Below are 16347 nucleotides of genomic sequence, written 5' to 3'. Positions count from 1 at the left end.
TGATAAGGCTTGGCCTTAACTGAATCGCCTGGGTGAAGGGTGTGAGCATTAGGTGAAGCTAGTTAGGGCTATTAAAGCAAACAGTGCCCTGGCAGTGTCATTCTTTACTGAATTCAACTGTGAGAGTATATGAGTTCAAATAAACATGTTAAAAGAGAGGGTCTGATTAAGCTCATTTACACTGATCTAGTAGTATCTTAAAAAAAAAAAAGTGCAATGATATGATGAACTATGGTGGGCATAACTGCTTGCTGATGATACACCAGTTACAACTTGTTTATATTCAGTTTATATACTTGCTATATATTTAGAAGGTGAAATTTTATTTCCAGGAGAAATTCCAGTAAGCATGTTTCATTACAGTACACTGTAAGATGAAAAAAATCTTCTCTGGAAGATGAAATAGAGCAGAAAAATATTACTGTTTAAGCTGTTACCTACCCCTATTAAAGGAAACAAACAAACCACATACATACAAGAACCCTAAATATTTAACCACTTTCTTTTGCAGAAGGGTCTGAATTTCTAACTAATTAGAAGCCTTAGTAAGAATGTTCCTCAAGCATATTATTATTGAACTAATAGTTCAACTTATTTTGACCTATGGGCCTACCTTTGACACACGCAGAAGTGATGGAAAATGCTTTCTTAGTTACTTACTAAGGTAAGGACTTCTTACGTTACCAGTTAAAGGCACAAACTTCTTCCAGTAAAGTTAATAGGAAACTTACATGAGAGATAGAAAGTATTATTTTCCATGACTGTAGGCAGAAAGCAGCACTGCAGAGATATTCTTCTTCTCAGATGTTATTCAAGCTCAATAGCTGAGATGATGCTGATGCTCTTTTTCTGCATATTCTAAGAAAGATACTTAAGTGCATTCCCTACTGTCTTGAGCTACATCCTTTCCGAAGTGTTATGGTGATGACAGTTGTGTGGCAACACCTCTACCTATTATGAGAACTACATTGCTAATTGATATGAGGTAGTTATTAGTAGTTAACTTCTGGCAGAGAGCAGAAATTCTCAGAAATCTGGGCTGTGATTATAGATGTTTATTAAACTAATGGGGGAAAAATAAGAAGCATTAAAATCAGCTTAGGATGATTTTTTCTACTGAGCTAGATTCCTAAATCTCCTTAGAACAAACTTGTATTTAGTTATATAACTAGCTGATCATCAATATGCCCTTGCCACAAGGAAGACTAATGGTCCTGGGCTGTAGTAGGCAAAGTGTTACCAGCAGGCTGAGGGAGGTGAGGATGCCCTTATGGACAGCACTGAAGAGGCCACACTCAGATTGATACTTGAAGTGAAAATGCAATGAAAGCAGAGCTGGGCTCTTCCAGTGATGCTCAGTGCCAGGAAAAAAGGCAATAAACACAAAACACAGGAAGTTCCATCTGAACATCAAGAAACACTTCTTTTTGTGAAGATGGCAGAGCACTAGAACAGGTTGTCCAGGGACATTGTAGGATCTCCTTTCTTGGAGATATTCAAGAGCCATTTGGACACAGTACTGGGCAACCTGCCCTATGCGTGTCTGACCTGAGGGATGGACAAGATGACCTCCAGAGGTGCCTGCCAGCTTCAGCCATTTTGTGATTCTATGATTTGAAAAATATCTAGTTGCTGGTATAATTGTAAGTGAAGAAACAATCTTAGCATCTAAAAGTCCTGTGCCATTTATAAAAATCCAAAAAGAACTATAGCAGAAGATCCATAAAAATTAGTTTATATGCTACTGTAAGCCCAAGAACACTCTTTCCAATACCTGTATTGATTATTCTGTTTATCCTTATTGTGTTGTCAAAAATTTGGAGCTCTCAGTATAGTATTTCCAAAATGACCATCCCAGAATTTATATGAAAAACTTTTCTACTGTATCATACTCAAACCCTCATTAGTTTGCTAAACTTCTAGTAAAGTTTCTTCACCTGTTTGAAACGTGGAAATCCCTGTCAACTGTTTAGTCGGTTCTTTTAGTGTGAAGAATAATATTGCCCATTAAGGTTTAAAGTTCCTTTTAAGCATGTCTAGTGATAGAAAATGTCTGATTTTTATTTTACTTCAAAGAGGCTGCAAGCCAGAGTAACTCTTATTGCCTTCCAAGCTTTTTTCCTTCCTACCTTCCTAACCTGTTTACATGCTAGCAGCCCAAACTAGCTGTCACTTCAGTTTAACAACAAAGACACCCGAACAAAGTGTATTTTAACTGAGTTGTGCTTCCCTCCCTCCTCCAGCTGCTCTTGAGTCCCACAGCACGTTCTTTCACTCAAGTATTCTGCCTCACAAGTCAGACTTTAATTGGCAAGTGGGTGATTCAGACACAGAATAGAAAAATTAGCTGCCAGCACAATAGCCAGTGTTTTTCTTGTTTCATACTGCACGGAAGAGGCATTCTTGTTTTTAGCGTAGTCTTAACGATCAGATTTTCTTAAAGAAGTGAAAATAAATTATTTGTGGAAGAAGAAACTTATGACAAAGCAAAGTGTGCTTTGCTTAACAATTACTGATGTACCTTTATTAATAATCTTTACTCTTAAGCACTGTCATAAATGAAGGAAGATACTGAGGGATCAGGAGTCTCTCCCAGTCACTGTGTTGTAGAGGGGAAAACTGTACTGAAGGAGGTATCAAAATACCACAAACTCTCCCCAGAAGCAAAGAAAGCCATCTTTGCTGGGTCTGATAAGGCATTCTGGTCAGACCTGGTCTTGTTCATAGTCTCTACACAGAGGAAAGCACTTGCACTGCTGTTCCTGAGTATCCCCACTGACATTACTGCCTCTCCCTGTGCCAGATACTGCTCCGTTCACTGGCAGCACACCAGTGGTCAGGAAGGAACATGCATAGATGTTAACCTCTAATCCCTCTGTGCTATCAGACACGCTCTTGTCTGAAAGACGCCAAGAATGGTACATAGACAACTGATCTCCTTCCCTACCATGGAAGAGACAGACTAGTGCTATTACTGAATACACATAGTGTTGTCTACACCTGTGCAGTGGTTTCGTATTGACAAACATCTGACTTCATGTTGCTCTCTTGCTGCTCCTCCTCAAAGGACTCGGGAAGAAAATATAATGAAAAAGGGCTCAGTAGTTGAGATGAGGACAGGAAGATCACTCACCAATTTACCATCATGCTCAAAACAGATTGAGCATAGGGAAATTAATATAATTTATTATCTATTGCTAACAGACTAGAGCAATGAGTACTGCTCCAGGGACTCCGTTCCACAGGTGGCAGCTCTTGCCTGGGGCTGCTCCTGGTTCCCCATGGGCTGAAGGGGGACAGCCTGCTCCTCCATGGGCCTCTCCTGGGCTGCAGGGAGCTTCTGCTCTGAGGCTGGAGAACCTCCTGCTCCAACCTCGGTGCCCTCAGCACTGCTTCTCTCACATTTCTCACTCCTCCTACCTTCTAATGCACAGCATTTTTCCCTGTCTTAAATCTGCTCTTCCAGAGGTACAACGAGCATTGCTCTCAGGCCAGTGGTGACCACTCCTGAAGCCCCCTGCTACCAAAACCTTGCTGCATGAGCCTGTGTAAGTGACATCATCATAGTACTATTGCCGTCTGGGCAGAAGTAGCTTGACATACAGGCAATTGACAAAAAAAACTGTTTATTATAGTTCCTAAATTACAACGGGATTCTCAACATTAAAGGAAAAACTGAGAATACTAATAACCCTTTTGTGGATGCATAACTAAATTGTTTAAGCTAAGATACTAGATGTGTAAAATTATCAGGATTAAATACTCAAGAAATCATATAGTCTTATTTGCTAGTTTTGGTCAGTTATTTGGGGTCTGCTAGGTTTGAACTGTTCCGTAAAATGAGTGCATTTGAAGCAAGAACTGCCAGAGTTTCTGTAAAAAATTATAAATGCATTCCATACAATATTAAATGTGAAGTTACTAATGATCATGTGGTCAACCTTAACATAAAATGAGTTAATCAGGTTCCTTTTTTAAAAGAACTTGAAAAAGTTTTTACAAGTTTCACTGAAATTCAGACTTGTCTCACATGCTAGGAAATTATTTAAACTATATAAAAAGTTCACAAATTGGATAATATTTGCTTTACTAAGACAACTAGAATAGACCATATAAAACTTATGCAGGGTTGATCAAATCAAAATTTATTAAGTGTTTATACAGTCTCATTATAAAATATCTTCTTAAGTAATCTTAAGTGTTTGCTGGAAGAGTGTGTCTCTTTTACATTACGAAAGTTAGCTTGTTAATATAAAGGGAAGAGTAATTAATCATCTGTCAATGGTTTACGGGCAGGTTCGGCCCAGTTCTGTGACTTCTGGGGTGGGGAACCCATGGACCCACACCCCGGAGAAGGGAAAAAGGGTAGGGAGATGAGCCTAAAAACAAAACAGCAGTAACAATCTGAGGAGAAACAAACTAATTTACTAAATAAGATATTGGAATGCAAAATAACACAATATAATACAATATAATTACAGTTTAAGCTAATAAATCCAATACAATGAGAGTGTGTCCAAAATTGAAGTAGGCCTTATTCTAATACCAATGGTGAGATGGCTGGGGAGTGAGATGCTGCTGGGATGGATGAGGGACTGGCAGAGAAGAAGAGCGTCTTGTGATCTGCAAACACTTTTATCTTTCCCTCTGAATAGAAATGGTAACAGAGCAGCATAGTCCCCCAGGAAATGTAGTTCTTCTGAGGGACAGGTACCCAGAACTATCCATGGAACTGGAGCATTAACTCTTTAACTTTCAGTACACGATGTTATGATGCAGAATACCAATAACCAAAAATCATAAAACCATGACATCATTTAGTAAGATATACCTCTCCATTCCTTTTGGAATCTTAAAGGCACACATTAACAACTATTTCAGGTGAGAATACTCAAAAACATTTGCTTACTATTTACATTTTGTTCTAAGACTCTAGAGAGACTCTAGTCTCAATATTGTTTTTACCACAATATCTAGGACTATACTAACTTTTTACACTTGGCAATTGCTTTTCCTAATGTTTAAACAGAATATTTTGCGTTGCAGTTTAAGCATGTTTTGTTCTTGTCCCCTCTGAAAAGTCAGAATAATTGATGCTTCTCCTCTTGTAACATCCTTATTGTTATTTTCTAAGAATTTTGTCTTTCCTTAGTTATCTTTTCTCCAATCTAAGCACACCTTTTATCATCAGCTTCACTTTAACTTTTAATCGTTTTCTGTCTTTCAAGGGTTACTATCTTTGTTCTCTTTTTGATGTGTGACAAAAACGCTGGAGCCAGGCCATTAACAGTGTGAAATAAAAGGAAGTATTCTAATTGCTCATTTTACACATAATACTCCTAATAATACCATTAAAGTTGGCTTGTGCTTCCTTGCTACCTTTTTTGAAGTATAATCTGTTATCCAAGATGCTCGAGTAGAAATAGTTATCCTCTGTTTTCTACTGTTTCTTCATTTCTCATTATTTATCTCTATTTAAATGCCTGTTATATATCTTAATTCAACTACATAATTGGCACAAGTCTACTTTTCTCAATTTATCAAGCTGATATCATTATTTTATTCCTGAAATATACTTAATGTTTCATTTCCCAGCCTTTAAATAATTCATAAATGTGATTACCTTACTGCCTTCTTACAATTTTCCAGTCCAAGTTATTATTTGAAATCCAAGAATCCCTATCTAGGATTTTCAAAGCCCAATTCAAAATTCAGTAGCCCATTATTACGTAAGCCATTAATGATGTTTCACTTGGACCAGTATTTTAAATATCTGTAGTTTCCCCATAAAGCACCTTAACAAATTCCTGAGTTTTACATACTTCCAGTGACTGTTTCAGGCAATCAAAATAATTTCCCAAAAATACAACATGAGATATGCAATCTGACAGCATTAGATAGCTAGAAAGGCATAGCTGAATAGCTGGATATGGTTGGGGGAACAGCACAGTCTAATCAGATTCTACAGTTCCATCTTTGACTGAAGACCATATGCTATTCATCACCTGCTCAAAGACCTAGAGGAAAACCACTAAAATCCCTCTGCAGTTGTAAAGTCTCTATAGTCTTATTCCCCATTCCCTGAGCCCCTGTGGTGCTGGGTTGGACTTCATGGTTGATCGGGATTCAGAGCACTTTAGAAGCCCAGGAACTCTTCTTTGGGAGAAGTTGACCCTCTTGGATGTTTCTGTTTGTGGCTATTGTATTTCTGTTGTAGGTATTGGAGGGGCACATGCTCAGTGATTCTTGCTTCTTTCAATATTCAGTATGAAGTCCCTGCTTTACACAGCAATATTTTTAGAGAGTGGCAAGTTGTACTGAGCTCATAGGGGAAGATTTTTTTTTTTTTTGGACGAAGCTACAGAGTTGGCTTCTGTGAACAGAGCCTGGCAATGACTGGTGTCAGAGCAGGGTGGCTCCAGCTTCTCCAACAGAGGTGCACTGCTGCCAGAGCTAAGCCATAAGCCACACTGGGCATGCTCTGGGAGAGCAGAAAGAAGAGAGGGAAAAGCTGCTGAGCTATAGCAGCTGGGAGAGAGGAGTGGCCCTGCAGCTCCCAAGATCAGTGCAGGAGGAGGGCAGCAGCTCGCTGCAGCCCAGGAGAGGCCCATGGAAGAGCAGGCCTCCCTGCAGCCCATGGGCACCAGGTCTTTACATGCAGCCATGGAGGAGCCCATGGTGCAGCAGCAGAAGAGGCCTGAAGCCTGCAGCCCATGGATACTCCCACAGGAGCGGCCTAGGCCGGAGCTGCAGCCTGAGGACAGCGGCCCCTTGTGCAGTTCAGATTGTTCTAGCCCGTTAGCAATAGGCAACAAATTGTAGTAATGTCCTTATGCACAGTCTGTGTTGCTCATGATGGTAATCTCAACCTTTGAGCCCTTTTTTACTGTATTTTCTTCCCCTGATCCTTTGAGGAGGAGCAGTGTGAGAGTAGCCCGATAGAGCCTATCTGCTTACTGGTGTTAAACCAACATGTAGTTTTGATACTGGCCAGTATATAGTTTTGCTAATGGCATCATGACCATATTATGGCTGGCTGAAGAGCTTGCTTGTTCATTTCTTCTAATCCAGTAATGCTGGAATGTACAGTACTTTCTTGGACACATCCATAATAACAAAAGCAAGTAGATGGAACCATTGTAATTGTCCATAATTTAGCAAAGAACTTCATTTTTTTTTCCTTGTAAACATTCAGGTAATATGTTTTTAGTCAGTAACAGGTTTTACAAAATGGCACTGATTGCTTTTTACTAAAACAAATAATAATGTTCATATTTTCTGACATTTAGATAATAACTTGTTCATAGAAGCTTTCTTGCCCGCCCCCCCCCCCCCCAAAACCATGCCAGAGAGGGGTTTATGTTTAAACCTGTTTAATATTTGAAATCCAGGACATGCTTCCTGAGTGTATTTGTGCAGTAAAGAATACATGAAGCAATACTTGCACCAGGGGGTTTATAGGTGGACCAGAGGAGGTCTGTGAACGTTTTGACCTAACATCACCATATAGTATATTGATCCCTACAGTAAGGAGCTGTTGTCTAAATTGAAATGGACTGTTCATCTCTACTGTAGCAATACTTGGCTGTACCTCCTAATTTCAAATGAAGGACCTAGAAAATTCTTAGTTTCACATTAATCCCATCCTGAAATGGGTTTCAAGAGTCTTATGCACAACCAGTTCAAATGTTTAAAATGTGTGTTGGGAAAAGAGAGATGCGCTGCAGCAAAAGTCTCTGCGAGCATAGATTTCTGATCGGAGATGTTTCTCACAACAGCCTAGAAATAATTTTTACTGCAAAAATTAAAAATAAATAAATGGAATAAGAATCTCTTGAATACTCCTAACATTTAATTATTTAGAATTAAGCAGATGTAGTACTTAGCTCACATGCCGCAACTACACACATGTATCAATAATGTATTAAAAAAATGCTCTAGAATCCCTAAAGTTTGTTGACCAGTTTATGTATAGGTTCTGCAGTAAGGAATAAAGAATCCTATGCAATAAAGCTGTATGCTTTCAACAACTACTGATTTTTCCATACGCTGTATCAACCTTAGAAGTTTATCAGGCGAGAAAGCAGAAAAGAAAATAGGGATATATATCACGCATGTCAGCTATCTAATATTGTAGTTAGTAGGACAAAGTACATATTCTAAAAACAATGATATCCTAACAATACATGGATCTCAGCACTTTTTCCTCATCTGAAAACTTTGCACAGTGCCACATTTTTGTGCAGATTCATAAAGAATGAGGATTAACAAGGTATTGATTAGGAAGGTTATACTGTACTTGGTGAGATGGTGTGAAATCAGAAAGGACCATCTGCCATGGTTTGCATAGCTACAAAATGATCTTGGCCACAGTCAGCAAGATGACTGTTAAAAAGTCCAATTACAATTGTAGTCATCGTTTCATTTTTTTCTCAAAAGAGACACTCACATAATAGCATGTCTCTTCATGGTTTTTACACAACTGCATTTCCTAAATGTTTCAATTAAATTCTGGTTTAAACATCCACATTAATATTAGCCATCATAGTGAAAACGGGGAAACATTCCAAAGCCATTGAAGGGATTAAAGCTTAGCTTACCTAAACTTTAATTATCTCTGTAATTTTGGGAGATCACTGATGAGGGACTAGCCCAAACTGCCTTTCAGAGGAGGTTCAGTAGAGCAGACTGCCCATAGCTGTGTCCAGGCAGGTTTTGAATATCTGTTTGACCTGGCCCAACTTTTCAGTTTATTCTCACATGACAGAAGCTCCAGTCCTCTAATCATCTTTATGAACTTCCACTGAAATACTCCTGGTATGTCCCTGTCTGTCTTGTACTCAGATAAAAAGTTGCTGGATAAAAAGTTTCATGTTCTAGATTAATACACACTGTGAAGGCCAGACAAGCTAAAATACTAAAAGAAGAAATTATTTTAAGCCAAAAGTTATTAATTATTTGTTGGTAGAATCAAATCAAGGCATTATTGGCAACAAGAGTGTTTGGGCAAAGTCTTGGTTCTACCTTCTTTTCAAAGCTTTCTTGCCATGGGAGTATTCAAAATGCATTTTGTGTTGTATTACTATGAAGATGCTTGAATATGCGTACACTTTTCACATTACGAAGACCCAGTTTTTTTCAAGTCCCATTTTAAAAGGTCTTTTCCAAATTTAGTTCAAGAGAGAAGAAAACAGTGAAATCAGCATGTAAGTAATAGGAAATGCCTATTCCACACACCTGCAATCTCTGCTGTGTGATTACTTCTGAATATGTGAAACAAAACTTGGAGTCTTAAATTCTGTCTGTCCTTGCTTTAGCTTGCTCTGTAGTCTGTCCTTTGTGTAATGCCTGCCTAAGCCTGAATGTGAAAATTGCACCCTCTAAGTGTGTCATAAAACTGATAAAGCCTTTTCTTGGAACTGAATATTCAATTTGAGAGAAATATTAGCTATTCAAGGGACTCAGTGATATCATAAAACTGGTCAATCTGATTTACTCTATCTTGAGTACTATGTGAATTGTTTTAGCCATCAAATAGCTGTATTTCTTTTTAATAGTATCTCACACTACCAGGTCAGAATTTACTACAGAAAACAGCTTCTGATGAACGTACCTATTGTAGCTGTTGGGCTAATTTACAAGGCATTTCATTCTGCAAATGTGCAGATGGAGGCAAGATATTTGAAACGTATCAAATAGTAAGTAAAAATTACAAGTCACCAGGAGGAGGGTTCCTGCTTTGTCCAGAAGCTTAGAAATTTCAGAAGATCCACATCTGTTGTCACCATGCTATGACACTGTCTCAAAATTCTTAAGGTAGCTTACTGGTTCTGCAGTTTAAGCTTTATATACTGTAGGCTATAAATGAACTGTGTATATTGGTTCACCTATATGACCTGTCCATTTTTTTTTTCCTTTTGAAGGATGCAGTGAACTCGGTAGGGCGAAGTGGTTGAATGAACAAAGAAACAGCGGATGCATGACAGCACATATATTAATCTGATAGGAAAAAAAAAGGAAGTACATGGACAGAGCTTCATGGCTAATTTACTCTCCTTGCTTGTCTCTGTTTAGTCCTATCACCACTAACTGACAGGCTGGGAATATGAAAAACAAGCAAACAAAAACAAGCAGATAAAGAATCAAGTTGTCTTCAATTTTATGATTGGTGATGGGTGCTTTTTTTTTTTTTTGGAACTAGGTGTTGCCTTCACAAAATGTATTCCCTGGGTATAATAAAGGTGCTGTCAGTGACTAAAACTTATTTATTCTGTCAAATGATTGAAAAAGGAAGATGATCCTGGATTGTGCAGAATCCTACTACATCCAAGTACTGAACAAACCAACACTTTTTATCTTTAACATAAAAATTAATGCATTCTGAAGCACTGATTAACACTGTACAGTAACAGACCAAGTCAGCCACTTTGAACTTGTAATCTTCATTCTTCCCTAGTGTGGAAATGACCTTTCAAAAATGCTGTCTCTTTTTCAGTATTTCAGAGAGCACAAAAATTGGCAGGTATTTTGATTCATGACAGAAGCCACTACTCTGTCTGCTTGAGACACAATTATTAGAAGCACCTTTGAAGCTGAAAAAATGAAGTCATTGCTGGCAACTAGGCATGCTTCTCCTGGAATCTTCTGGGTCAGCTGCAGCAGTGCTGTCCCTATATCACCTCTCCAACCACCCCCATGCTCTGTGTGAAACCACCTCATTTGGCTCGGGCCTGTAATGTAGTCACTGCACTATCTGCTCCTGTCAAAATGCTCTAGGTTAGCATAAACACTGTCAGCAGTAACCTTTTGGTTGGCTTCTGTTAAAGCTGAGACTGTTTAGCTACAGAAGAACTGTAAAAAGTAAGAGTGCCAGCAGACCAGGGATGTGGGATGAGGAGAGGATGGGCAGCTGGAGGGAGCTGTGATTGTACATCTGACCACATTCTCTTTCAAGTCTGAATATTTCAGCCCCGCAAATCTCACTCTTAAAAGAGCTAACACAGGTAAGCTGATTGAAGAACTAGGAGCTTTGAAACAAATTTTTTAGTAAGAAAAAGTACAAAACCTTGTCATTGTCTACTAAATTCTCTATTTCTCTTACCCTCCTCAAGCCTCCCACTGTCTCAAACTTTTTTTTTCCCCTCTTTGTTGTTTTTTTTGGGGGGAGGGATCCAATGGCATAAAATGGAAGAAAAAAAAAAGGTTTCATTGTCCCTTAGACACAGAACCAGTCAGAAGTATTTTTTCATCTCAGCATCATTTTCTCAACAGGCCAATTAAAAAGAAATTCTAATTTGCCACATTAGACCTTGGACTGGGCTAGGTAAGAGATATGGCTTTGGACCACTTCAGACTAATTAGGGTTTAAAACTAGTGTTTCCTGGGGTGACTTCCATGCCTTAAAAATTCTTCCTTTTGGTGTATCATTCTTGTGACACACACACCCCCCATTCATAAGTGTCTGCTCTTTCCACATGCATGTATTAAGGGAAATTGGATGCTGTAATTTTTCTTCCAAATTCTTCTGCAAGAGATCAGTATGGCAATATTAAAATAGCCCCACATAAAATATCTGACAACAATATAATTACCGAAGTGTACAGATCTACAAAACAGAGTACTTTCAAATGAAAATGGAATCACGACCTTGATTAAAGTAATTTCCCTATGATAAAATATCATTAGGTTTAAAAGATACATATATATCTGAAAGACTGAATTCTGTAACCTGTTTCATAACTTTCTGCATCTAATTTATAAACATTGCTTTTAAATAGAATTCTACAAAAGACCCTTTATAAAGCCAGTGCCGAGTTAAAAAGGAATTTTTATTCTGTTTTCTGAGATCTTATTCTTCATCTTTCATTTATATACAACTTGAATTCTTACATTATGAATTCATTTCCTTTAAATGTGTAGCACGATTAACAATAAATACGCTGTTGTTTTCTCTGTTTTGTTCTGAATGAATCCAAATGTGTTACCAGCTAAATCTGATGAGAGACACGCAGATATTCTGAACTTTCAGTGAATATCTCAGCTGCTTGCTGAACAGCAAACAAATTCATTTGATGCACCATAACCTCCGTGGAATGAAATCTTCCCTTATAAATATATTATTCAAAGTCAAAACATAACTTCCTAATTTCAGCTGAGGACAATATAAAATTTCTACAACAATGAGCTGAAAATTAATAAAATATCTGTTGCAGAGATTCACTTCAGTTTTCTGAATTTGGAGGTTGCTAGGTGATGAAAAATGAGTTGATTGTGTCAGTAGAAAATGCTTCTGGGGAAGTATGAAATGGATTGCAGGGTACCATTCTTTAAACATGAATTAGCATTGTATGAAAAAGAATGTATTTCATAGTATTACAGGTCTGAAGACTTGATAAGAAATTGTTATCAGAAGACAACAGCATGAAAAGGATTCTGGAGGCCCTTAAAGATTAATAATAAGCAATAAATAACTGGAAACTGAAAAAGGTGGAAAAGATGTAAGAAATCCAAGATCCTGAATGATTTTTAGATCTAGAAAAAACTGTAACCAAAACCTTTTTTTAAACACAATTAAGGAAACATGCTGTGGAAAATTTTTACTTGTATACGCACAGTTAAAGGGAAAATAGCATGTCAGCATCTCTTTGTTTGAAAAGCCTAATCAACTTCCTTAAATAATTAGAAGACCTTTACAGCACCTTGCTTTTTTGAGAAGAATACAGTATAAAAGGTAGATACCAATATAATACACTAAGCCATCATTAACACAAGTAAAGTACTCTCTATATTTCCTAGGAACTGGAACATGAAATGCTTAAAAGAAACCCACTATCCTTATCTAATTTTGCATATATAAAATTCTAAATGGCTCAGTGCAATCATCAAGCGGTACTTTCACATTTTTAAGGTATTAATGGTATATTTCCATCTTTCTAAAGTAATACTGCCTTGGATATATTGTTTTTGTTTTAAAGGTCACATTTCCTTGAAGCAAAGTGTGTTGATATGAAGATATTGAGGTGATTAAAGAAAATCAATCTACATGGGAGAACACTGGTGAAAGTAGGACAATTTAGACATAGGAGTAAGTAGAAATGGAATGCAAAACTATTTATAGTAATTCAACTTTAACCTTGGGCACAGTTAGAGGGATGCCTTTGGGAACCAGGGGAAAGCAAGAAAATGCAGAACTGAAAACAGTGGAAAAATCTAAATGCTACTTTAGCAAAATCTGTCAGAAAATGCAGCATATGTATATAAAAAAAAACTTCCCAGATGACAGTTATCGGATAACATGAACGAAATAGACAACAGCAAAACTCATGCAGGATGAATAAGGAGAATTCTCATTTTCCATTTACTGGAACGCTATAGTTGTGGGAAATAGCGTAGGCATGGATTATTTGTAACATTTATGACAATGAGACAGATCTTGTCTCTCTCTTTAGCCCAGTTAAATACTCCTTGTTGTTAGTCTCTTTAAGACAAATCTGGCCTGCCAGCTTTTGTGTTTTCTGCTCTGACAAGCTCTAGTAGGGATTTTGACTTTTTCTGGGTTTTCCTTATGCCACAACTTAACTTCAGAGCAGTACTGCGACATCTCCCAGGAACATGCTTTTGCCTTTGTTAGCTTCTGTACCCTTTGGCAGGTTTTTGGGCATACCAGTGGCTACTAGAAGTATCAGAGTGAAACAGCTTCTGCTTTTCAGACATCTTTTTCTTTTTGTCTAGCTTCCTTCAGATATTTGGGCACACTGTCAAAACAGTTTATGACAATAGACTTAAAATACTTGCCCATGCAGTCATAGACCAAGTATTTGCTAACCCTGGGGATATTTCACACCAAGACATAAATGCAGTTCTGCTCTGCTGGCATTAGCAATGTTGAGAATTTAGCACAGTTCGGCTTTTTCTGGGAGTATAGGTCATGGCATAAAGCAAACAAGGAGATACATGACTATGTTTTCCATGTTATCAAACCCAGATGAGAACTCCCAAGGCTGTTATGTTCTGCCTCTCTCCAGGACTTATTAGCCTGGAGCATGCTCAGTGCTAAACTGCATCTACCTGGTTTCCAGAGAACTTGCAAGGGAGAGCCTGCAGCTTTCTGAAAAAAACACTAGCTTTCTGAAAAATGCCAGGCAAATACTGTAGTGAATAAAGTCTGAATTATAAGAGATGCCTGGGTTACCTCAGAGTTCCCAACATTGATCTTGCTTGTGGACACCTGGCCACGATGAGGATTTTCTGGGAAAATTGTTCTTCTTGAACATAGCTTAGAGCAGGTATCTAAATAAACTTTCTCATAATGACTAAATACATTATGAAAATAGTAAAGGTGAGAAGGGGGAGGATTCCCAAGATCAAAGAATCTGTGGAGAAGAGTTTGCTAACTGGATTAAGATAAAGAGTGATTTGCAGAAAAGCAATCCCAGATTTGTGTACAGACTGGACGAACTCTTGAGAGCAGCCCTGTGGAGAAGTACTTTGGGGTTCTGGTGGATTAAAAGCTTGATGCAAACCAGCAGTGTGCTCTTGAAGCCTAGAAGAGCAACTACAGCCTGGGCTGCATAAAAAGTAAGGTGGCCAACAGGAATAGGATTGCCCCATTCACTCTGTTCTTGTGGGGCCCCATGTGGAGTATTACTTCTGGGCTGGGGGCCCTTTAAGGGTAAGAGGCACCAGTCTTAATTGCTTTAAACCAGTTTTAAATCACCCAAGAAAGGTAGCAGTCACAATACAGTAATAAAGAAGGAATCACTTACCCCCTTTCCAAGGATCGGAGCTCACCAGATGTTTTAAAGGAGGTGATCTCCAAGTAAAAATGCTTCCCTTGCAGCAGCCAGCCCTTAAATGAGGTTAGGGAGGACCCAGGGAATTGCTTCCACCTGTGCTCCCTGGGCTGGCTATGCCCATTCACCAGGTGCTTAATCACTGGTTCAGGCCATGACCTAACAGTAACCCCACAGACTCCCAGCACAAGAAAGAGGTGGAGCAGTTATAGAGGAGGCTGCAAAGATGATTAGAGGGCTGGAGCACCTGTGATGAAAGGCCGAGGGAACTAGGCTTGTTCAGCTGGAGAAGAGAAGGTTCCAGAGAGACCTCACTGCAGCCTTTCAGTACATAAAGTGTGATTATAAAACAGGAGGGAGAATAAATACTTGCGTAGGTATATAGCTTTATGGTTTTAAACTAAAAGAGGGAAGATTTTGATGAGATATTAGGAGGAAATTGCTTGATCTGGTGGATGGTAACCCTGCCCATGGCAGGGGGGTTGGAACTAGATGATCTTTGAGGTCTCTTCCAACCCAAGCCATTCTGTGATTGCATGCTTTAGTGGTTTATGTACAGTAGTATTCCTGGCCAGGTGATTCACAGCATCAGAAAGGGCAAGATCCTCCTGATGACCGAATCTCCATGCCCAACCAAAAACAGATTAAATCATTTCCAGGCCAGTCTTTGCTAGTGTAATCTTCACACAACAACCATGTAAAGAACTTTCAAAGACGTAGGCCCTCAGAAGAAAAGTTTAGATTTTGAGATTCTCACAAGGAGCTCAAAGATCTTGTCATTGGCCAGTGGTCCCTTGTTTCATTAGGACAGAAATTGTATCAGGCTATTAACATTTCCAGAAATCCAAATCTTTGACCATTTGAGTAACTACAGAGATTGTTTTAATACCTGCTTCAGTGAATAATGAGCTCAAAATTGTTCTAATCACATGAAAATCTTTGGTGTTCAGTATTTTTTCAGTGTAAAGGAAGTATGAAATTCAAATTTAGAAATACACAGAATCACAGAATGGCTTGGCTGTTTAGCCTAGGAGGCACCTCTGGAGACAGCTTGTCCCAAACTCCCTGAGCAGATCAGGGTCAGCTACAAGAGCCTGCTCAGGACTGTGTGCAGTCCAGGTTTTGAATGTCTGCACAGATAGAGAATCTACAACCTTTTTAGGCAAGCTTTTCCAGTTGGACTATCACTGTATTTTTTTTTTCTTTAGGCTAGAATGAAATTTCAGTTGCATTTCAGTTTGTGCCCATTGCCTCTCACCCTTTCACTAGACATCACTGGGAAGAGTTGAGGAGTCTAGCTCCATATTCCATGCTCTCTGCTCTCAGGTATTTATACACATTGAATAGTCCCAACTCTCTCAACATCAACTGATATGATAAGAGAATCAGCACATCAACCATCTTTGTGGCATTTCATCACATTTACCCCACACACATCTCTCTTGTGCTGGGGAGCTCAGCACTCCAGATAAGTCTCACCAGTGCTGAGGAGAGTCAGGAGGGACCACCTCCCTCAAGCTGCCGGCAGCATTTTGCCTAACAGACTCCATGAGGC

The 16347-nt window shown here is 38.7% G+C and overlaps 1 long non-coding RNA gene across 1 annotated transcript in view; it reads right to left on the bottom strand.

The window, feature by feature from the left end:
- LOC110396229 overlaps positions 1–15042 on the bottom strand; it is a 30851-nt gene extending 15809 nt beyond the window's left edge. The window contains exon 1 of the long non-coding RNA XR_002436862.1: positions 14766–15042. This is a non-coding gene — a long non-coding RNA (uncharacterized LOC110396229). The remainder of the gene's footprint in view (positions 1–14765) is intronic.

The sequence above is a fragment of the Numida meleagris genome, chromosome 3 (assembly GCF_002078875.1).
Source record: "Numida meleagris isolate 19003 breed g44 Domestic line chromosome 3, NumMel1.0, whole genome shotgun sequence".
NCBI lineage: Eukaryota > Metazoa > Chordata > Aves > Galliformes > Numididae > Numida > Numida meleagris.
This window is presented reverse-complemented; position numbering and strand designations above follow the sequence as displayed.